Below are 25,387 nucleotides of genomic sequence, written 5' to 3'. Positions count from 1 at the left end.
AGGGAACCAGAAGTAGTGTGGGCATTGCTTATCCATTCCTGCAGAATGGATAAAATGTTATGGCATTTCTATACAATGGAAAGCTACTCAGCTATACAGAATGACAACTGGAGGCTCTTGTAGGTAAATGGATGCAACTTGAGATCATGCTCAGGGATGAAATGATTCAGAGTCATGATGGTGAACATCGGGTTGTCTCTCTAGTATGAAAATCCAAAAGAGTTAGTGGAATCCAAAATGCACACTAGATGTTGTGAAGGTGAAAGTGGAGGAGATGTCTAGAGTGTAAAAGCATTGGCCATTGTTCATCTATATCCTGTTTTGAAACCCTGTATTGTTTTCATTGTTCTGTTTAGCATGGCTTTATTATGTTTAGTTTTGTTTGATTTTATCATATTTGATGGTATGGTCAGCTATTTCAAAAATAACAAAACGTAGTAGCCATTATTGATACTCAATTATCTTATTTGGAGGCAATGTATGGCTTTATTTGTTTTCTTTTAATTGATTTTATTCTCCTTGTTTTGTTCAATTTTATTATGTCTGATGGTACAAACAGCTACTTTGAAGATAACAAGATGCATTATGATAGCCACTATAGTATTCCTATTGTATCATTTTGAAGTCCTGTATATCTTTCATTGTTTTGTTTTTATTCTGTTCTGCATTTTATTTCATTTTATTACACCTGATGGTATGTATAGTTATTTTCAATATAACAAGAGGCATCATGGTAGCAATTACTGATTTCCTTTTATCTTATATTTGGCCTTGTATCGTGTTCATTGTTTTGTATTGTTTGACTGTTCTATTTTGTTTTGTTTGATTTTATTATGTCTGACAGTATAAATAGTTACTTTGAAAATAAAAGATGCATTATAGTAGCCACAGTTGTGTTCTACTGTCATGTTTTGCAGTTCTATATTGCTTTCATTGTTTCATTTTGATTGGTTTTATTGTGTTTCAGCTTGTTTAATTTTATTGTGCCTGATGGTATAAGAGTTATTTTGAAAATAGCAAGAGGCATCATGTTAGCCAGTGTCGGTTTTGTTTTATCTCGGTTTGAAGTCTTTTATCACTTTCACTGTTTTGCTTTCTTTCTATTCAGTTTTATTTCTTTTGATTTTCTCTGTGCAAAAGAAGAAAGAACATACACACAGAGAAAACATTGTCCACGGATTCATCATGTCTTCAATTTTGAGGTCTAGAAAGTCTCATTTTTGTCTAAAGTCCTTTGGTTTTCCCAGGCTGTGCCCATGTCCACGTGAAGATATATCCCTGGTATATCAGTGGATAAAGAAGGAAATCAGACTTCAGATTTGCATTGAGTGCAGATACCAGCATGAATAGAACTAGCAGCAAGGAATTGAAGTGGTGCTAAATATTGTACTAAATAGCAATTATCCTTTTGCTCCAACTTCCAATAACATTTTCATCATTTCTCCTTATGCTCTCCCAGGCCAAGACTGCATTGGCCATTAAGTTTCTAATAATATTCATTTTCAAGTTTATTTAACTTTCACTAATTCTTTCATCATCTCTTCTGTTTCTTCCTTTTCCTTTGTTTCAAAGACATTCTATATTTTAGAATTTGATTAGTGAGTCACCCTACTCTTTATACTAAATACCTGATATTCATTTTTGCTACATAATGGATAAGCTCCAAAATGACATGTCTTTAAACGAAAAACAGCAACTCACATTACAAATGCATCAGCAATTCAACAGTAGCTTTACTGAGCTGTTCTATCAGCATTTTATATGGGTGACATTTTCAGTTGTGACTGCAGTTTTTCAAAGTTTTGATTGCATCCAAAAGGTTTTCTTTCACTTGCATGGCCACAGACTAGATGCATTAGCATATCATTGTCTGTGAGAAGTGACATTTGTTTCTTGTCACATTGTTCTCCTATTATGGCTACTTAAGTATTCTTAAGACATGTGTCTTAGTTCATTTGTGTTGCCAGAACAAAATATCTGAAAATAGATAATTTTAAAATATTCAATTCTCACTTTTCTGGAGGCTGAAATGTCCAAAAAGAGGTGCCGAAATATTTGGTTTCTGCTGAACTACAGTTCCTCCTAGTGCCACTGGTATGTCTTTGTGTAGAAGACCAAAAAGGCCTAAACTAGGTCCCTCTAATCCTGTTACAGAATGCTAGTATATTCATAAGGATAACATCCGCATAACTTAATCAATTTCTAAAGAATTCACCTCTTAACCACAAAGCGGAATACTTTCTTGTGTGAATTTTGGAAGGAAAACATTCCAATCATATGAATATGACACTAAGCTTCTTTATGAGGAGTTTTAAAGAGAGCTAGACAGAAGCCTTAATGTTGATTATGATCTAGCCTCTCGGTCACATTCCACTATTTATGAAATGCCTTATTGATACTACAGGTCAACTTTCTTTAGCTAAGGAGAATAGTATGGTAAGAGAATGAGGGTGATCATTTTAGAGGTTTTATGATGCAAATAGCCAGCTGAGAAATGCATGGTATTGGTGAGTCACAACTGCTTTCAGATACCAACACCAGGAGACAGAGTCTTCTGAGTGATCTTGGAGTTTGCCTATCTTAGTGTTGATGCTGAATCACTTGTCCAATATACTACTGCCGAGACCCAGCCTTGATGATGTTTGACGTGAGCCCACACTTTAGAGGTATCAAATCTGCCCTAATTATGCATTAACTCTCTGAAAATGGCCAGAGAATAGTGGATGTTGACAAAGGGGTGTGCACATTCAGAATTCTCATCCTTGATCTCAAATGTATTTCAGGTTTTGAAGCCCTGTGATTACTGCCCAAGTGACCTCAGGATCCAGGCCTCAAGAAGCTTGTAGGCCACTTTTTCTTTTTCTTTTTGCAATCGGTACCAGGGATCGAACTCCCGACTGCCTGCTTGCAAGGCACGCTAGGCCCCTTTTTCATGTGTCTACTATTTTAGGTTGAAATATATGTAGAACGTTTTATATATACTTACATATATCAGGAATAAGAGGTAACCAAGAAGTGGTGTCTATATAGTGAATGGGCGACAAGTGGGATGTATTCTCCACATTTATACACGTGAATGCTCTTACAGTGAGCAATGAAACTCAAAGTGTACAGAGTAGGGGGAGAATGAGTCCTGCAGCTCAGGAAGGAACCAAGGACTTGATATGTAAAGCCTGCTATCACCACATCATTCAAACAGGGCGTTGAAATGTTTGAGTACAGTAGATAGACTCAAAATTGACCCCTAAAAAGCTTACCGCTTCTGGCATTTACGTTCTTGTATAATATTCTCTTGGACTATGGATATATTTAATTTCTAACTAATTCTAATTAATCTAATTAATTCTATTTATTTAATTCTAACTCATAAAAAAGTGGCAAAGGTGGTGTGATATCATTCTGCAAGATTTTATACACACACTGTCAAATGCACACAGACACATTCATATGCATAGACTTATGTATGTATTTTGTGTGGTTATTTGCTATGCAGCAACAGAAAAGCAATGCGATGTACCCAGAATAGGGAGGTCCTGGAAACTTCAGGTATCCAGATATGTAGTCCTTAACATTATCCAATGATTTCAGATTTATACTTGTAACTGAAAGATGTACGCTTTTACATTTCTCAGAAAGCCAAATATGAAAAAAAAATTAATACCTCTAGTATTATAAATTCAAAACCAATCTTTCAGGTTGTTAGGAAGCTTTATTTGTCATGATAAGAGAATACATTATATGTAATAGTCTTTTAGTTAATTTAAACCTTTTGGAGGGGAAAATATTTGTATGTTGGTATATATATATATATGCCTCCAAATGAACTCTTGCCCTGACCCTGAAAATGTTACAAACGTTATAGGTGGTTTGACTTATATGCTTGGTGTGCTACCCCTTACCTTCATTATTCCTTGTCATTCTGTGTTATCCAAGTACAGAAATATCATTGGCCCTTGGTTTGGAAAAGGTTTCTTTCTATAGAGCTAGTTACTGGGCAATATTAAAATGTAAATAGTCCCATTGATCCTCAGGTCTGTGTTTTGCCAATACCACACTGATGGGTTGGAGGACTCATTCAATCCACCTATTCACTTTCTGGTATTTTCCAAGAAGAACTGAAAACATGATACCACAGCGCTATATGTGAACCCATGTTCATATCAGCACAATTTGTAATAGCTAAATCTTAGAAACAGCCCAAATGCCCATCTACTGCAAAATGGATAAAAAATGTGGCATTTTATACAATGGAGTACTACTCAGTCATAAAGAATGACAAACTCGGGGCTAGGGACTTAGCTCAGCGACATAAGCACCTGCCTTGCAAGCAGGCAGTCGTGAGTTTGATCCCTGGTACCGATAAAAATGAAAAAGACAAAAAAAAAAAGGAGGACAAACTCAGGGCTATTATAGGTAAGTGGATGCAACACGTTACCATTTTCATAAGTGAAATAAATCAAACTCACATGTGTAAATACCATATTGTTTCCCTAGTGTACAACAAACCTGAAAGATTAATAAGGTCCAAAATGTACAATAGATATTGTGAAAATGAAAGAGAAAGAAAATACTCAAAAAGAAAGAACAACTGGGATAAGATAAAGGAGAAAATGAAGAAGTGAAAAGATTATAGGTATATAGGCATACATTTATATATGTGTGTGTGTGTATATATATAAAAGATAGATAAATAGATAACTATAGTACTACTCTCTGCTAGTTCATCACAGTAACAGTTTGTGCTCTCACTGATTATTTGATCATTTTTTCATGTCTAAATCTTGTAACCTGAACAACCACTTCTAAGATAACAATATGCATACATTAACTAGCGCTAATTTCCTTTCTTGAAATTCTATTTCATTTCTATCTTTTGTTTTGTTTTTAAAATAAAATAAATTCACATGTAACTAACTAAAAAATGTAAACATGAACCATTCTGCCCCACTTATTATGCTTGATTTTCTTCACCCTTTCTCCCATAAGTCTCACTTTTTCCACACATATTGTGTGCACAGTTTATCTCATTAAAGATCTCTTCTCTGTTTAAATACCTTCTTGGAGGATACCAACCACCAGCTGCAGCAGGCACACTATGTGAAGCCCTAAAGACCAATACTGTCTTAGTTCATTTTGCCTCTCCAACAATTCTCAGGTCGGAGATACCAATGTCAAGTTTACTTTCCCTCCAGGGTTACATACAGACTGAGATGGGCTACAGAACAGCTTCTGGAACAATTTAATAGCTTAGATTTCATAGAAAAAACACCAGGCATGCTAAAATGAAGCTCAAAACTTATTAGAATGTACCTTTGGCATCTTGGCATACTTAATTTGTTCATTGAAAAACAGTAATATTGTTAACCTTTTTTGTTTTTAGAAATATAGTTTTAATTTTACAAGCTTATGGGGTATAGTGTAATCTTAGATACATGCATACAACGTGCAATGAATAAATCATCCTCAAATTATTTCCATCTTCTTAAACTATTACAAATTGTGTTTAGCATGTAATAATCATACTTGTTTTTGGTATACAATCTATTTCAATCTATGTATATAATATGTAATGGGAAAATCAGTATAATTACCATCTAAATCTCTTAATAATTATTTCATTTTGGAGACTTTTCCAATTACTAAATATACAAGCTACTTTGAAATTTAGTCAGTCCACTGCACTGTGGAGTACAAGAACTTATTTCTATTTAATTCTAGGTACCTGTTCAGTCCTGTAACCTTCCAATAATGATAAAAATCATTATTGTACATTCAGATTCACTTTTTTGAAAAAATTTGCATCTGAGATAGACTGAGGAATTTGTGTTTCTGAGTCTGCCATATTTTATTTAACACAGTGTCCTCCAGTTTCATCTATTTTGTTGCAACAGATTTTCATTTTTTTATGGTTGAATATTCTATTATGTGTGTCTACCAGATTTTCTTTATTCATTTATCTGTTGATGGGAATGTGGGTTGACTCCATAGCTTAGTTATCATGAATAGGCAGCAAAAAAAAAAAAAAAACAAAAAACAAAAAACAAAACAAAAAAAAAAAAAACAAAAAAAAACCACCATGGATATGTACATATCTCTCTGTTTTGTTGATATTATATCATTTGAAAATATAAGCAGTCCAGATATATGGTAGATTACATTTTTAGTTTCTTGAGGACCTTGCATACTTTTATCTGTATGGGTTGCACTAATTTGCATTGCCTCCAAAAGTGATTGTGAGTTCTCTCTTCTCCATATCTTGGCCAGCATTTCTTTTTTGTTTTCTTGTTTTTATTTGGTTTTTGTCTTCTAGGTAATAGACATTCTAACTGGATAATCTTATCTAAATCTTGTTTACTTTTTTATAATTTAATCATATTTTGATCTTTCTTTTGTCCTGCTTTTTCTCATTTTATTTTTTCAACAATCTTTCTTCTTCCATTTTCTCTTTTCATTGATTTTTACTGTATTTTGATATCTGGTTTGTCTTTATTTTGTCATTGCTATTGTCCAATTAAAAAAGTAGTTCTTTTCTCTAAGTGATGCTTTTCTCTAAGTGGGGCTCCAACTCTCATAAAAGACTGGTCACTGACAAGTTCCTCACATAAAACTCTCAGCCAATTGATTTTTGGGATCCAATGGGCGGTTCAAATCATAGAAGCCCTATGCTGTGACTTCAGAATACTCATAAGGGTTTTACTCTCTTACGATAACACAAAGCAAAGCCACTTTTCCTGCTTCACTCTGTCAAGGGTTTTTTCACACCCTGAGTTTCAGAACCCACCCTTCTCTTCTTTGAAGGTGTAATTATGAAATTTACTCATGTTTTCTTAGTAAGTATATATCATCAGTATGAACATGTAATCCAATGTTTTGGTGAGATGTGGGCCTGTCCTTTATTTCACGAGAGAGTACAATAGTTCCTTTCACCAGTAATCTCTGTAGCATACTTGCACAAGGGCTACTATATATCTTTGAAGTTTGTTGCAGAGCTGTATTAGACATTCTGTGCCTGAAGAGCACCTGCTTTCAGTAAGGGACACAAGACGTGTTCTATCAAGCATGAAGCTACAACTGTCACCTGGCCACTCAAATGTCCTCAAAGCAGTTTATCAACAGCCAAAGAAAGTAGTTTGCAGTGGTGCGGTCCAGCTTCCATGCTGAGACTTTATCTGCGCCTGCTGTCTCATCAGGATTGCGTTTTCAGTTGGTTTCTCTTAATTTAGTTCGTTCCTGGGTCAGCAAAGAATATCCCCCCTTGTCTGGGACTTCCTGTCTGGCACCATTCCTAGATTTCAAGGGCGGTTTCTCAGAGAGCCTCAGAGGCTGCTGCTATCTAACCACCATGTTCTTATGGAATCCTCAAAAAAAAAAGTGGTTTGCCTAACAAAAAAACAGACTCTGCTTACAATGCAAGATAAGGGTTGTTGCTATATAATGTAGACGGGGGAAATATGATCTACACTACTGGTATTCTCTTGGAGAATATTCACAAGAATAATGGTAGCACCAGCATAAAATAGCTTTTGATTTCTTCATATGTGCAAGAATTATTTACACTCAAGGTGTTTGTTAATTGGAAGTGAATAGAATGATGAATCTAGGGCTGCTAACTCAAAAAACATTCTAGGAATCATCATCTTTTATTGTCTGATGTGTTTAGGGATGATCCATTGACAATACAGCCCTTCTGTCCTTTATTTTTCTTAGACTGGGTGTGAATTATAGAGCATTCATTAAACACTTTCCATTTACTGTTTTTGGCACCTCAACTCTCCATTCTGAAGTATCCTTTTCCACATGTATAATTTCCAAGTGTGTTTTATTATGTTGAAGCCTCCAAGTTCTCCTTCTGTTCCTGTTGGGTATACTGCTGATAGTTGATTTATATGCTTTTTAAATAAATGACTGTGTGACTTCTGGGAGAACATGGCAGATATATAAGAGCAGCTGTGGAGGCTCTCTGAGTTAGCCAGCTTAGAATCCAGGAATGGTGTGGTGTGAGGAGTCCTAAGCAAGCGGAGATATACCTTGCTGACCCAGGAACGAACTAAGCTGAGAGAAACCCACTGGAAATGCAACCCCAATGCTATAACTGGAGCAGATAAAATCTCAGTGCTAAAGCTGGAACCCGTGCCTCTAGAAGCAGGGATTTGAATTTCCTGCTGCCACAGCTGCTTCTGAATCTGCATGGCAGGGAAAGAGATGCAAAACCCCTGAGAGCGGGAATCTGTGAATTGAGTTGAGAGTAGGACAGGCAGGGAACCCTGCATCGACCTGCAGTGAGTGAGAGGAACAGGGACCAATCCATAGACAAGGAGACTCCATAGAGGACATTCTGGGACCGGGCAGAGTAGCTGGGACAGGATGCTGCAGTGACTTTAGTCACATATTCTCCTCTCAAGGTGGATTGGTGGGGAGCACTTGGCCTGGGTGACGCTGCAGACTAAGACCTAGTAGGCTAGCCCAAAGCAGGTCCCAGTGCCTGGCAGTGGACCCTGGCAGTGAAGCCTTCAGGTATTTGACTGACCTGGAGTGGTGGGCCCAGCAGAGGCTGCCCAGGTCTGTGTCTCCCTAGTACACTGCAGTGGGTGGGAACACCTAGCTAGTGCAATTCAAACAAACTGTAACTGACAAAGAAAGAAACTGGGCCTCCTATATACGCTTGTATGGAAGGAACAAAAAGTATGGGACGTGGAGCAACAAGAAATGGTCCTCAGTCCCCAATCCTAGAACAATGATCGAGGAAAGGTAAATGCAAAGGAGATTGAGGACAGAAAACATGCAATATCAGACACGGCACGAATAGACATAAATCAATATCTCCGGAGCCTCATAGATTGGTTCAAAAGTGAATTATTTAACAAATTAAAGGAAGATATATGTTATGGTTTGATAACTAGTGGTCAACTTAATGCCAGCTGGAATGCATCAGCAAGCATTGAGAGAAGATGCTCCACCTGAGAAGGGTTGCCAGGATAAATAGGTGGAGAAGAAGAGAGGTGAGGAGAGGGATTGAGGCGTTATGGAGGCATTGTTGTTTCTCCTAAGAGTTGCTGTCTGAGCTGTTGGTTCTCCTGGAGAAGCTTTGGTCTTCACATCGAGCATTGCTTCCTGGCTCCGGAGCGGTAGACATGTGCTGCCTGGTCTCCAGGGTGAACCTGTCATGCTGCTTCCTGGCATGTTCCCGAATGTGCTTGTCATCGGAGGAGCTCGGGGCCTCTGTGTCGCTGAGGACAGCTGTGGTTCCTTTCAAGACAGCCCCACTCTTTGTTGTGAGTGTGACTTCTCGGCTCCAGTGTAGAACCCTCATCCCACTAGCACAGCTCCTTCATCCTGCTGGTATGGACTTTCTGGCTTCCACCACTGACCCTTGGGTCTTCCCGGCACGAATCCATAAAAGAGACTGGCATGAGTCCTTGTGGGCACTGGACTTCCAGTTGGACTCGTGGAGATGTTGTCCTGAGCTCTGGGTTTTTATCTGGACTCATGTGGGACATTGCCATGGGGTTTAGACTCTTGACTAAATAATCTATGTTGTTGGTGTTGTGGATAGATTTCCTGCATTCTCCTGTGTTAACTTCCGGTGACCATTATAAAAATACTATAAACTCCATGTCCTGACCTGAATTGTTCTCGTGTACAACCCCTGACTACAACAATATAAGTAGAATAGTTAGAGAAATGCTAAGCACCACCCGAGAAAAAACAGATGGTGGAATAGAAGAACAGAAAAAAAGGGGAGAATTGTTTGATGGAGAAAATAGAGAAAACATAGATTATGTGATGCAGGTTCAAAGAGATTAACAGGAAACTAAAAACTCTATTGAAAGCTGGCATAACAGTTTGAAAGAAACTACGGGTAGATTATCTGAACTGGAGGACAGATTTGTAAAGCAAGAGCATGAAATGAAAAACTTCTTAAAAATAACAAGAAAACAAGTAGCAATAATACAAAGGCTTGACGATGATAAGAGGAACTATAACTTAAGAATTAAGAATGTAAAAGACAATGTAGGGATACAAACAAATGTACTACAAAGGCTATTCACAGAAATAATCCAGGAGAATTTCCCTAATTTAGCAAAAGGTAAAGATACTCAGATGTATGAGGCATACAGTACCCCAGCCACCTTCAGCCCAAACCGAACAACAAACAGGCATATAATAATCAAAATTTCAGAAATCCAATATAAGAACAGAATATTAAAAGCCATCACAGACAAGAAATAGATCACTTACAAGGGAATACCCGTCAGAATTACAGCAGAGTTCTTGGCAAAAACCATCAAATAACGAAGAACGTGGGGGGAAATAATTAAAGCTTTGAAAGATAATACTCTCCACCCAAGATTGATATATCCTGCACAACTGTCCCTAGAAATTGATGGAAAAACAAGGTGATTCCAGGATAAAGAGGAACTAGGGGAATTTGCAACCATCAATTCAACTCTACAGAGAATACTGCAGGACATTCTAAAAAAAGAAAAATACAAAGATTCCAGAAAGCAGCAGAGAGGCCACAATGAATGGAGCAGAAAGCAAAATGAAGAAGACGAACTGACAACTAATGATAGTAAAAGAGCTCAATAGAAATGAGGCAGAGAAAGTTGGATGATAGGAACAGCTATTTTGGAGAAAATAAGACATCATAATAGCTAGTGCTGATACAATATCATCTTGTTTTGAAGTCCCATCAAGCTTTTGTTCTTTTGTCTCTATCAGTCTTAACATGTTGTATCTTATTGGATTTTATTACATGTTATAATATAAACAAAAACTTTTATAGACAAGGAGATTATACAGAAACCATTGTTCATTTTCTGTTAGATGGTTCTAAATACCCCATAATACTGTCATTCTCTTGAATAGTTTTACATTGTCTTAATATGCTTGATGCTACAATATACGAAGTTATACTCAAAGATTTCAAAGAAAGGGGCACTATGGTGACGACTTTTATGTCGGAATATCTGGAGGTGAAACACTATTTTGCTTAAACGGTTATGTTTTGACCTGTGCTGTTTTGTTGCTATGTCCTATTTTATCTCAATCTCCTTTTTTATTATTTGCTTTTTTACTTTTATCTTTTTAATTAATGGAAAAATAAAAATAGCAGGATATATTATAGTAACCCACTTTTATTTCCTATTAACTTGATTTAAAACCCTGTATTGCTCTCACCATCTTGTTTTGACTGTTTCTGCTCTTCTGTTTTGCTTCATACTATCAAGTTTGAGAGTATAGGCAACGCCTGTGAAGAAAATAAGGTTCAATATGACGCTCATTCTGGTATGACTATTATCTTCTTTTGCAGTCCTGTAATGTCTCCAATGTTTTGGTTTTATTGGTTTTGTTCTTTACTGTTTTGTTCAATTTTATTATAACTGATGATATAGGCAATTCTTTTTAAGATAGCAAGAGGCATTATGGTAACCAATGTTGATCATCTTGTATTTTGTTTTTACAGTATGTATTATGTCCATCCTTTTGATTTGACTGACTCTGTTTCGTTATGTCACATTTCTTTTTATTCTCTTCAAAAAAAAATTAATAAGAACGGTGGGAGTAACAAAATGCAAAATGTGTAATTGTCATTGTACAAAAGAGAGGAAAAGAAAGTGCTCTAAAGGATATAACTGCATGTATATTTAAGTGTATAAGATAGATAACCATATTACTGAGTTTTGTTGGATCATTGAACAGAACTGTTTGCAATCTCACTGTTTGAATGTCCACTTTATATGCTTCAGTTTGTAACTTGAACAATTATTTCTAAGATGAAATTATGTAATTGATTAATTAGTGATTTCCTGTTTATTTTTTATGAAATTCTGTATATCTTGTATGCTTTTTCTGTTTTTTTCCTCCTTAAATAAAATTAAAAATTAATTAATTAATTAATTAATTAATGACTGTGAATAGACTGGTAGAATGTCGTTTTGAATTGGACAGGGAAGCAAATCACATTTCTCATTTGCTAGGCTGCTATCATACTAGATGACTGCATATCAATTTCACCAGCGACCATAAAATTAAAAGAGCAGTGTTTCACTGAGCTTCTAGGGCATTCCAATGACCCAACTCATTAGGGAAACTGTGGATCAGGTTCATTCAAGGACACAGGAGCTATTAAAATTTGCTTCCCAGCAAAAGAACTACAGACACCCCAGGAAAATGTGTGGGGTTTAATCATTTGTTGATCCTTCCAGGCTTCTCTCTCATCACCAACATATCTAGACTTTTCTGCCTTGTCCATCAACAGCAAATTTAAATGGTTCTCACTTCCTCTGCCACCAGCATGATAAAATCTCTCCTGACTTTCTCTGTCATCAGAACTGAGCATACAGTCACAATGAGTTTCTCCTTGCTGTGGTGAAACCTCCACTAGAAAGCTCTCAGGTTTCCTAGCAACAGCGGGCCTCTGTGACCTCATTGTTCCCAGGATGCTCCGCGGCAAACAGGCTCAGAAAGGCAGAGGCAGCCATTTTCCCCAGCATAGCAACTACAACCCAATCTGCACTCCTGTTGAGGTCCTTGCTGCATTTTGCTTCAGCCATGTCTGAGCCCAATGAGCAAGACCTAGCCCCACGAGGACAAATCACATCTGCTGAAGAAGCAAGCCTGGAGCACAGACCCCTCCTAGATGTCCTAGTGCCCAAGAACCAGGAGAAAGCAACGGACCCTGTAGCTTTTCAGATGGTTATCAGAAACTCTGAGGAAGAGGATGAGCAAGAGGAAGCCCAAGTCTTGCCTCAAAGGCAAGAATCAGGATATACAGCCTATAGAAGAGGAGGATAAAGAGAAAAAAGAGAGCGACAAAGAAGTCATTGAGGAGAAGGGAAAAGCAGCAGAGACCAATGAGTTATTCTTGGGTTTCGTTGTCCCTGTTCTGCGATTTAGTCTGTTCCCTTGTACACAGTGTCTACCAAAATGATCTTGTCCTCCTCTGGTTTCAGGGTAATAGGCACCACCCTGGCAAACCTGAAGATCTCGGAGAGAAATCTGAGCACATAGCTAGAAGATGCAAGTGTGGGAGGCGGGGGCTGGGAGGATGAATACTTATTAGGGGAGCCTTGTGGTGAGAGGAAGAGGATCCTGGAAAAAGGGCAGCATCCCAGAAGGCAAAGGAAGTGCAGCCGATGGCTTAAGTCCAAGTCCAGTAAGACTGGACCTGTGGACCCAGAGGGGCAAGGCTGGGAGCAACAGCAATCTTTGGATCTTTGCAGCCAGAGTAGGTGCACCTAGCTCCCTGGTAGGTCATCCCCTGAGCTTGTCTGATGTCATTAAACAATGAGTCCATGTTGTCAAGCATCTTGTGGCCTATTGTGCCCAAAAGAAGCCACATTCTATAAACACGTTACAGTCATGAGAAAACATTGTATTCTACAACTTTGTGTTTAATGAGGAATGTGTGATAGTATAATGTACGAACAGGGAGAAGGTGAAAGATTGTTTTTAGCACAGTTCAAGAAGATACGTGGGCAGAAATGGAAGGAGAAATTCAGGGTAAAAGTTAAAACAAATGCATTCTTCATTTTGATTGACAGAGTTTTAAAATGTAAAACGTTGCAGGATGGACCAAGAAAATGATACACGTTTGGTAAATTACTTGAAATGTCCAAAACTTATATTTTCAGGATGTGAGGAACCAATAGATTTCATTGTAGACTTGATTTTAAGACATAGAAACTCTTTTTCAAGGCAGTTCTGAAAAAGTAAACAAATGAAAAACAAAAAATAAAAAAGCAAAAAAAAAAAAAAACTAACTTATGTAAACAGACTCAGATTATTCTGATACCTTTCTCTTCGTGGTCAAAAATAATCACCTGCACCGGATGTGAGAAAGAGAGGTAATGTCACCATAACTGTTGAGTTGAGAAAATATGAGAGCCATGAAACTATTTTATCAATCAGTATGAGTGGGGCCTAGTGGTCTCTGAGGTTCTTTCCTTGCATGATTCTACTCTACAGGTTTTTCAATGTAGGGAACTAGGTGCTACATTCTAACTTGGAACAGTTTTCCAATGACATATTAACCCTGAAGTCTCTACCATCACTTGCTAAGAATGCATTGCTAATTAGTATAAATTTGTAGTGGAAGAGTCTCAAGAAGGCAAAGGTACGAAGAAAGGAGAGAAAGGGGGGAAAATTGGAGAACTAGAAGAAGGATAACAAAAATACTAATAGTGACAAGTAAGCCTCTCTTGGGAATTCAGATACAGGTTTATAACTTTAAGTATTAACTAACCATTCCTCACATAGTCCTGCTACTTATAAGTTTTCGTTTTCAAATTCCTTCATAAAACAATAAAACATTGTTAAAATTCATTTTCAAAATAGTTTAATGTTAAAAACATACTTCTACATGAGATAAAGTGAACTTCATTCTGACTTGTGCATCATTCTAAAGTGCAAGACCTTTACAGTGTACTTGCAAGGTTACTACAAAGAGGAAATTTAACAGTCTTTGTAGTGTAAACCAGTGGAGAAAGGTCACTAAAAACAGCAGCTGAAGCAACTGGGCCATTACTAAGTGATTGCTTATCACATGACCACACAAACATAGTTTCATTAAAAGGAATGCCTTTGAGAAGGTTGATTATTGAGAGAGTAGGAAAAATTAAGGAGTTCAAGTGAAACACTCATGACCAATCCACAAATAGTTCAGTTTAGTTTTCATAGAGCATTCAAGCAAAACCAGTAAGGTTGTTTATTATGGAATTTGAAGTTAATGTATACATCTTTACTTGTCTATTTTTCTGAATGATTTTTTTCTGTGGCCATCTGATAATCTCATTCTCATTTTACATACATCAACTTGAAAGACCTGGGGATTTAAGGAAATATATATGGTTTACGTAAAAAAAAAATCATGAGTACAAAAAGTTAAATCACAGAGTAGCTTCTCAAAGAATAAAATCCAGCCATTCGTATTGATCACTAAGAAATAAGCAAATTTCACCTGATCCCCCCATTGAAACCCCTAAATTTTTTAGAACGCTGATATCAAAGGGTCTGTGTTACAAGTTGAAATGTTTTATTTTAACTTTTTTTGCTTTTTGTTACTAAGATGCACATGTACATACAATTGACTCAGACTTCAAAAGTCTTTAGTGTGAGTTAATGGTGTACACATATTAATTGTTTCTTATTTTATCCTATAGTTAGAAAACAAGAAAGTGATGGATGGAGAAAGAAAAAAATATATTTGTTCTTCATGAAAAGTGTAGTTTTCTTTCTTTCTTTCTTTCTTTCTTTAGTTCTTTTGTTCTTTCGTTCTTTCTTTTTTTCTTTCTTTTAATAGAAAGAAACCAAATAAGGAGAAAAAACAGTAGTAGTAATACAGAATTCCAGAAAAATAATCACTAACATACCACCAGTTGATAAGTTACATGTGGAGTCATGTAACTTTTCAAGTAATCATAGAAACAGTTCAGGTTACAAAATTAAATATGTAAAGTGACATTGAAATAGTGACACTGCCAACAGTTCTGCTCAATGATCCAACAGAAACTAAGTAATATGGTTGTCAGTCCTACACACTTGTATTTTATCTTAAAAAGGATAAGATTAAACATCAAAACAGAACAAAAGTGCTCAAAAAGAAACAATTTAAAGAAATACAGATGTCAAAGCAAATCCACTGGAGGTCTTCACTGTCTATGTTACTATCTCTAGTTTTCTTTCAAATAGTTGTCCCCATCTTCACACCCATTGAATACATACTGCATATTATATAATGAATCAAATCATTACAGGATGATAAAGGATTTTTAGGTCTTCAAGATCTGATGTTGGGGAAGACAATAATGACTACCATAGTGTCTCTCATTCTCTTCGTAATAGCTGTTCTTATTTTTACGTATGCTGAAATTGAACTTAAGAGACTAGACTAATGTCACTCTGGACAGTGAATAATAGTATCGCTAGATTTTATATCATAATTCTACAGAATTAGCATTGTGTTTCTCTAGTGTCTCTTTTTCTTCAGCATATCTGTTCATTACTTCTTGCATTATATAATTTGTTCCCATAAATAGTTTTTAGAAATTCTTCATATGTCTGTATATTTCTACATGTATACCTATCCTCTCTGTATTGTAGGGAAAAACAAATCAAAACAAAACAACAAAATAAATACCTAGAATTACATGAAATGAAAAAGACATATAGGACCACAATATTCAGTGATCTACAGTGATCTACTATGCTTTCTCTTGTTATTTTCAATAGAATTGTCCACATCATAAGGCATAATATCATTAAACATAACCTTACATAGGTATTTTATTAAAAACACAACTTTGAAGATATTGTAGGATTTGAAAGCAATTAATAATCAAAACCAGAATGGATATCTTTTACATCTTGTCATCTTCAGAGTAGTTGTCCCCAATCCCAGACTTAATACTATCAAGGATACCATATCTTAATGGAATCAATCAAGGGTAAACTGCAGTCTAATGAACCAGCTTCAAATACGATCAGTCATAGTAAGCAAAGTAAGTAATACAGGGTTTCAGTTAAGTTAATAAGAAATAAAGATATTTACCATGGTATAACCTGCTATTTGGGGGTTAGCTGTCTGCGCCTTCAAATTGAATATGGGTAGATATACGAGAACAAAATATAATCAAACTAAACAGAGCAATAAGATTACTGAGACTTTAAAATCGTGATACACTATTAACAATGTCCTCTGCCTTCCCTTTTTCGACAATTCCTCCCTTTTCCCTTTCTCAGGGTGCTTTGTATATTTTGAGTGCCACAAGCTCTTTTAGTTTTAAGGTTAGGAGGCCAACCTGTTATCTATCTGAGTGTGGCTAAACCTTTTTATCCCTGAACTTGATCTTGAGCTGTACTCCTTTACTTACTAAAGTCACAAGGTTGTCCATCCTTCTAGCTGTGTAGTTCCAAACTGCCCAAAAGTGTCATAGCTTTGCAGTCTATCTGTGGATGCTGGACAAGTTGTTCCTATTTCTCCCTGGTTTCCTGTCACATATAGCATTGTTTTCTCATTTTGACTCTCAGTTTATTAACCCATTTTCAGGTTGAGTGAATCTCCTATTCAGAGCATCTCGATGGATCTTGCCTCCTAGTCTACTCTGCCTGTTTTCTTTTTTTGTTAGTTTATCTGGGCTATCTATGTTAAAGATTGTAGCTTACCATGTTTGTCTCATTTCTGCTATTTTATTCTGTCATTATTTGTCCACTTTACTCCTTCATTCCACTGTCTACCCGGTTCACTGAGGCCTCTCTGTCACTGTTGCTGGAAATCCTGGTATTTTTTTCCTCTCTCTCTCTCTGGAATGTCCTTCAGTATTTTTGTAGGGTTGGGTTGGTGGCCCTGAACTCCCACAGGTCCTCCTTGCCTTGGAAAAATCTTATTTCTCCATTAATTTTAGGAGAGAGTTTTTCTGGGTACATTAGTCTTGGTTGCAAATTTTTTCTTTCAGGGCTTGGATAATTTCTCCCCAGGCTCTGCTCAATTTGAGAGTTTGTGTTGATATATCTGTTGTTATTCTGATAATTCCCATTGTAGATTATATGCTTCTTTCCCTGGCTACTTTTAGTATTCGGTTCTATTGGTGGATTTCTGGAATCTTTATTATTATATGTCTGGGTGTAGATCTGTTTTGTTTGTAGGTGGCTAGAGTTGTGTATGCCTCATTTATCTAGATATCATTTGTTTTTGCTTTGCTTGGGAAGTTTTCCTTAATTATATCTGTGAATATTCTTTGTAGTTCATTTTTGGTTACTCCTGTTTCTTTGCTCACATTTTTATTCTTAAGTTGTGAATCCTCTTGCCATCCTCTACCCTTTGTATTATTTCTTCCTGCTTCCTTGTTATTCTTAAGAGATGTTTTCTTTCATGATCGCATACCATAAATCTCTCTTCAAGGTTCAAAAATCTAACTTTAGTTTGTGTCAAGGCATTTTGCCAGCTTTCAATTGAGGTTTTAGTTTCCTGGTAGTCTGTTCAGATCTGTCTCATGTATTTTAGATTTTGTTTATATTCTTCATGAAAGGTTTCTCTTCCTTTTCTGAGTTCTTCCCTTCTTCCACCTGTGTTCTCTTGGGAAGGGCTTATCATTTCTTTAATTAAGCTTTATATATCTTGCCTCACTTGGATCAGAAGTACAGTTTTACATTTGTCTATGAGGTCATGACATTTTTATGTCTGCTGAAGCTGTATCTAATATTGCATGATTACTGCACTGTTTCTTTTCTGTCTTTATCTCCACTTGGCTGATTTTTCCAGGGTCAGCGCCTGGAGTTTATTTTTTTTTCTTTATTTCTATCTCTTGTCATGTTTCTAGTTTCTCTCTGACAGGTTTGTCCAGGGGTTCTCTGGCCCTCTCCATATTTGCTTATGGTGTGTCTGAAACGTGCTGACTGGGGTTTTGCTACTCTCCTCAAATTGCTGTTACCTGAGATATCTTAAACTCCCTCCCAGGGGCTTGGAATGGTGCGGTGACACTCACCCCAGGCCACCCAGTCCAGAGTTCAGGGCAGAGGCAGGCAGGCCCAATTCCCTGCAGCTGGTCAATCAGGGCAGGAAACCAGAAACTTCTGGTTCTGTAATATTGATTATTGTCTTAAGATAGAGTTTTCAGAAGTAGCCTCTCTGGGCACTGTGCATAGCAAGGCCCCTGTGGGGCTCCAGCCTCTTGGACCTGGAGGCGCCGAAAACACATTCACCCACCCAGGGGACCTTATGGGTGCTCTGGCAGTGTGGGTCCACTCATCACAGGCTTTTTGTGCTCCAGTCCTTGCATGAGCAAGGAGTGCGAAGGTGGGGATGCATTCCAGCAGGTCAAGCTCCACACCCCTGATGCCACAACACTTCCTTCTCCTGGTAACCTCCAGGAAGGGGCCTGGGTATGGGGAGGTGGTGGACATGGTGGAGGTAGTGGTTGTGGTGCCAGTATCCCTGGCTCCATTGGGCCCTGGTGGTGTAGGCCTGGAGGTGACCAAGGCCCATTCACTCACTTGGGGACCTCAGGGGCGTTCCGCTCCCTGGGGCCTGCTCAGCGCCAGTCCCATTGGTTCCAGTCCTTATGTGAGCTGTGTGTTCGAAGGTGGCGATGAGTTCCAGTAGGTCCCTTGTACCTCAATACGCCCTTTCCTGGGGCCCTTCTGGATGTGGCCAGGATCCAGGAAGGCGATGGAGGGTGTGAAGGTGGTGGCAGTAACAGCCGAATGCAGTTTTGTGAGGCTCCGGTCACGAAGGCCTGGTGGTGGCAAAAACAATTGCCTGCCTGGGGACCTCAGGGGCACTCTGGTGGCGGGGTCCTGCTGAGCGCCGATGCCATGGGCTCAGGTCCTCGAGCAAGCAGTGATCCGATGGTGGCAGTGTGTCCTAGCAATTTCGCGCCAGCAGCGAGCGTGATGGTGGCAATGTGTCCAAGCAGTTTGGTCCCAAGCCTGCAGGGCCACAACCTGCCCTCTTCTTTGCGCCCTCTTGGATGAGGCCGAGATTCACGGAGGCAAGGCTGGTGGCTGGGGCTGGAACATCAGGTGGGTGCCCAGTGGTTTCAATCCCTCAACCTCTGTCGAGCCCCTGGCCACAGAGTCAGAGGGGGCAACTGGAGGTAGTGGAGTGTGAATGGCCTTTCTCATTGGTGGCCCAGAATGCACTCAGGGCTCCATGGTAGTGCAGAGAGCCAGTTATGTACCAGCCTTAAGCCTACAGCCTATAATTCATGAATTATAATTCTTTCTTAAACTCATCATTTATATTTTGTGCTATTTTGTTTTATTCAGCTAGAGTTCAATTAGTGTCTTCTTGAGGCTCCTGGATCATATTTATTGATTCCACAGCTCACATAAGGACTGGAACCAATGGAACTGGTGCTGAGAAGGCCCCAGGCAGCGGAATGCCCCCGAGGTCCCCAGGTGAGTGAATGGGTCTTGGCCTCCTCCAGGCCTACACCACCATGTTTGATTCGTTTTTCTCACCTTCGTTTCTTATGGGGACCAGAGAAATCCTCTCCTTCTGTGCTAGGCTCCCCATGTTGTATTATGTTGAGTTCTAGTTACTATTCATGGAGCCACTGTAGCTGGCTGTTATCTGTCTGCCATCTTAGCTCTCAATCTAATATTTAAGATTTATTTCCCTGTGATGGTACCCTGGTATTTTGATTATGATGTTATAGAGTGGCTCTCTTTTGGTTTTGGATATGTGGGGTTCTGTCTGTATTACATATGTTTATTTCTTTCCTTCTCTTTGGATAGTTTTCTGCCTTTGCTCTTTGGGCTGTCTTCTGATTTTTCACTTATTTTACTTAGCCTTAGATTAGTTGTCTTTGTGTCATATAGCAGGCACTGAACCCTTTTTTCTACTTATGGTGTTGCAATAAAAATGTTCTTGAATATTTTGGCTTGAAGTCCTCACTATTTTATAGCTCTGCCAGTTTGACCTCACATTGTTTCTTTCTGGTACCCATTCTTTTGATATAACTTTTAATTTCCTGGATTTCCGATGGAGCAATTATTTCATGAATTATAATTCTTTCTTAAACTCATCATTTATATTTTGTGTTATTTTTTTATTCAGCTAGACTTCAATTAGTGTCTTCTTGAAGCTCCTGGATCATATTTATTGATTCCATTATCTGTTTAGGTGTAACTTCTGCAATCACCCTGCGTTTCACTTTGACCTGCTTTCTAACATCTTCTAGTATCCTTTTGAGTAATTTGGGTGTATAGTTTATACTATTTTCTCCCTTGGTGCCTACTGGTTTGATTTTGGAGAAGTTTAGAAATTTGGGAGAGTTATTTGCCTTGTTTTCTCATGTTTCTTTTGATTTTGTTTGTTTTGTGTTGAGATTTGTGGACAATTATAGGATAAAACATTTTTGCTAGTATAGAGTTCTCTATAGACACTTCAAGAATGTACTTTTGGTATGGCTAAGTATAGTCCTTGCCTTAATTCCAAGATCTGACCACTTCAATTAGTTTAGAGGGGAGGGTGAAGTGTAATTGGCCCAAGATTGAGTTCTCTAGGAATGTACCTAGTATTGATAATGTCAAAAATTAGTTTAATTGTTAGCTTACAGAGAAAATTCATTAATAACAACAATTCTGAGACCCTAGAAATGTCAAGTAAAACATCCTGAGTAGTATCATGCAAGATACTGAGAGAACTGCATACCATAAGAAACAGTTGTGTACCATCCTTAGCCTACAGAAGAAATTCACATGTAGAATTCAAACATCAGGACCACTCAAGTGTTAAACTACAGCTAATATATACAACTGCAACAGCTATATCTCTGCTAATGATAAAAGGCAATTCAACAATAATTCTATAAAGTTAAGTATCTTAAAATTAATGAAGCTTAATGATTACAATATTGGAGATACAGGGCAAAAAAGAACAATTTGAAACCTCAAATTATAGGATAACAGAAAGCAGAGAGAGATGTGTGAAAAAGGATACAATTGAGAAGTAGAAGGATGTCTAGTGAGTTGGGTAAAGTTAATAGAAAAATGTTATGAGAAATAGAAGATAAGAGAAAAAGTGAGAAAAAGAAAAAAAAAGTATATGTAAAAATAAAAATAAGAGGAACATTAAAACATAAATATTCAGTGTCCAAATAGCAATAAGAAGAAGAAAGGAAAGCAGGGAAAAACAAGATAGGAAAGGAAAATTCTCCAGACTGCAATATATTAGTAAGGAAGAAATAGCACACTTCAGCAGCGATCAGAAGACACTGCACACAGATACCCAACTCAGTAGGCATGCAGCACTGGGCTCTCTCCCAAGGATGCTCCCCCCAACACCACAGGTAGCCAGGTTGGGCTGGGAAAAACAGAAGCCAGCCCTGCACCACCACACTCAGTGGCCACCATTGGATACATGTAGCCAGCACTGGCCAGGAGAACCCAGGAGAACCAAACAGTCATGCTCCAGAGAATTTGTAACCAATGCAGAAAGTGCTTGGGGCCCCAATTCCCACTTGTTTGGGAGAACCCAAGAAAATGTCAAGACAAAAGCAAAAGTCAGTCCCTAGACTCCAACCTAAGCAGAGCAAGTCCAGGACAGGAAAACCTGAGAGATTGGGAGTGACACACTTGAAGTTGCTGAAATGATGGCAACTGAAATAGACAACTTCAAGTGGCTGTAAAATAAATTAGAATAGAAATACTATCTCAGGTAAAAGAAGAAATAAAAAACATAATAAAAGAATTGCTAAGCATTCTAAATAAGACATAGGTTAAAAAAACAGAGGAACCTAGGACAATGAGGGAAGCCTTGAGTAAATATATGAGAGATTTAGAAAGCATGAAACAGATTCAAAGATATATTCAGGATATTAAAAATCCCACTGAAAGCTGGGAAAACTGCTTGAAGGAAACTGAAGATAGACTTTGTGACCAGGAAGACAGGTAAGTGGAGCTTGTGACTGTGAAAGGAAAGAGCTCTGAAAAACAATAAGGAACCAGGAAATAGCAATTCAATGACTATGAGATGGCACAAAGCAAAATAATTTAAAAATAATAGGCATCAGTAAAAAAGTAGGAGTCAACACAAATGACAGTAAAATTCTATTTACAGAAGTAACAGCCAAACACTTCCCAACCATGGGAAAAGGACATAATATACAGATAAGTGAGGCATATAAAACTCCAGCTAACCATAGCCAGAGTAAATCTACACAGAGATACATAATGAATCAAGATTCCAGAAGTTCGACACAAGAACAGAATATTAAAATCTGTTAGCGATCACCTATAAAGGAAAACCCATCAGAATCATGACAGACTTCTCAGCACAAACCATCAATTCAAGAAGAGTTTGGAGTTAAGTATTTTAAGATCTGAAAAAAAAAAAAAAAAACTTCCAACCCAGATTGATGTACCCTGCAAAACTATCTTTCAAAATTAATGGAAAAACAAGATACTTCTATGACGAAGAATAACTGAAGGAATTCATGACCACCAAGCCAACCCTACAAAGAATCCTGGAGGAAATTCAAGAGATTTTTTTAAAAGATCACTGTTCCAGGAACAGAAGTAGAGGGGAAATCCCGAATTTTGGCACGCGGACGAATTGAAGGGAAAAGCAGGTATCCAGCAGCAGGAAAGTAGCATGGCAGAGAAGCCAGTGCATGTTGGCCATAATCATTAATGTAAATGGCCTCAATTCACCAATAAAAAGAAGCCAAGGTAGAGTGGATCAGGAGACTGAATCCATCAATATGCTTTTTTCAAGAAACATTTAACTCAAAAGCAAAGTCATAGACTAAAAGTCAAAGAAGAGAGAACAATTCTCTATGTGACAGAGAACCAGAAATAATGTCGGCATAGCTTATCCATTAACTGCAGAATGGATAAAAAGTTATGGCATTTCTATACAATGGAAAGCTACTCAGCTATAAAGAAAGACAACTGGAGGCTCTTGTAGACAAATGGATGCAACTTGAGATCATGCTCAGGGATGAAATGATTCAGAGTCATGATGGTGAACATCGGGTTGTCTCCTAGTATGAAAATCTAAAAGAGTTAGTGGAATCCAAAATGCACACTAGATGTTGTGAAGGTGAAAGTGGAGGAGATGTCTAGAGTGTAAAAGCATTGGCCATTGTTCATCTATATCCTGTTTTGAAACCCTGTATTGTTTTCATTGTTCTGTTTAGCATGGCTTTATTATGTTTAGTTTTGCTTGATTTTATCATATTTGAGTATATGGACAGCTATTTCAAAAATAACAAAACGTAGTAGCCATTATTGATATTCAGTTATCTTATTTGGAGGCAATGTATGGCTTTATTTGTTTTCTTTTAATTGATTTTATTCTCCTTGTTTTGTTCAATTTTATTATGTCTGATGGTACAAACAGCTGCTTTGAAGATAACAAGATGCATTATGATAGCCACTATAGTATTCCTATTGTATCATTTTGAAGTCCTGTATATCTTTCATTGTTTTGTTTTTATTCTGTTCTGCATTTTATTTCATTTTATTACACCTGATGGTATGTATAGTTATTTTCAATATAACAAGAGGCATCATGGTAGCAATTATTGATTTCCTTTTATCTTATATTTGGCCTTGTATCGTGTTCATTGTTTTGTATTGTTTGACTGTTCTATTTTGTTTTGTTTGATTTTATTATGTCTGACAGTATAAATAGTTACTTTGAAAATAAAAGATGCATTATAGTAGCCACGGTTGTGTTCTACTGTCATGTTTTGCAGTTCTGTATTGCTTTCATTGTTTCATTTTGATTGGTTTTATTGTGTTTCAGCTTGTTTAATTTTATTGTGCCTGATGGTATAAGAGTTATTTTGAAAATAACAAGAGGCATCATGGTAGCCAGTGTCGGTTTTGTTTTATCTCGGTTTGAAGTCTTTTATCACTTTCACTGTTTTGCTTTCTTTCTATTCAGTTTTATTTCTTTTGATTTTCTCTGTGCAAAAGAAGAAAGAACATACACACAGAGAAAACATTGTCCACGGATTCATCATGTCTTCAATTTTGAGGTCTAGAAAGTCTCATTTTTGTCTAAAGTCCTTTGGTTTTCCCAGGCTGTGCCCATGTCCACGTGAAGATATTTCCCTGGTATATCAGTGGATAAAGAAGGAAATCAGACTTCAGATTTGCATTGGGTGCAGATACCAGCATGAATAGAACTAGCAGCAAGGAATTGAAGTGGTGCTAAATATTGTACTAAATAGCAATTATCCTTTTCCTCCAACTTCCAATAACATTTTCATCATTTCTCCTTATGCTCTCCCAGGCCAAGACTACAGTGGCCATCAAGTTTCTAATAATATTCATTTTCAAGCTTATTTAACCTTCACTAATTCTTTCATCATCTCTTCTCAGTTTCTTCCTTTTGTGTCTTTCAAAGTCATTCTATATTTTAGAATTTGATTAGTGAGTCACCCTACTCTTTATACTAAGCAGGTGATTTTCATTTTTGCTACATAATGGATAAGCTCCAAAATGGAATGTCTTTAAACAATAAGCAGCAACTCACATTCTGAATGCATCAGGAATTCAACAGTAGCTTTACTGAGTTGTTCTATCAGCATTTTATATTGGTGACATTTTCAGTTGTGACTGCAGTTTTTCAAAGTTTTGATTGCATCCAAAAGGTTTTCTGTCACTTGCATGGCCACAGACTAGGTGCATTAGCATATCATTGTCTGTGACAGGTGATGTTTGTCCCTTGTCACATTGTTCTCCTATTATGGCTACTTAAGTATTCTTAAGACATGTGTCTTAGTTCATTTCTATTGCCAGAACACAATATCTGAGAATAGATAATTTAAAAATCTTCAATTCTCACTTTTCTGGAGGCTGAAATGTCCAAAATAAAGGTGCCGAAATATTTGGTTTCTGCTGAACTACTGTTCCTCCTAGTGCCACTGGT

This window comes from Cavia porcellus, unplaced genomic scaffold, assembly GCF_034190915.1.
Source record: "Cavia porcellus strain 051 isolate PalLab524CR breed Dunkin Hartley unplaced genomic scaffold, mCavPor4.1 scaffold_3, whole genome shotgun sequence".
NCBI classification, from domain to species: domain Eukaryota; kingdom Metazoa; phylum Chordata; class Mammalia; order Rodentia; family Caviidae; genus Cavia; species Cavia porcellus.
Note: the sequence above shows the minus strand (reverse complement) of the source record.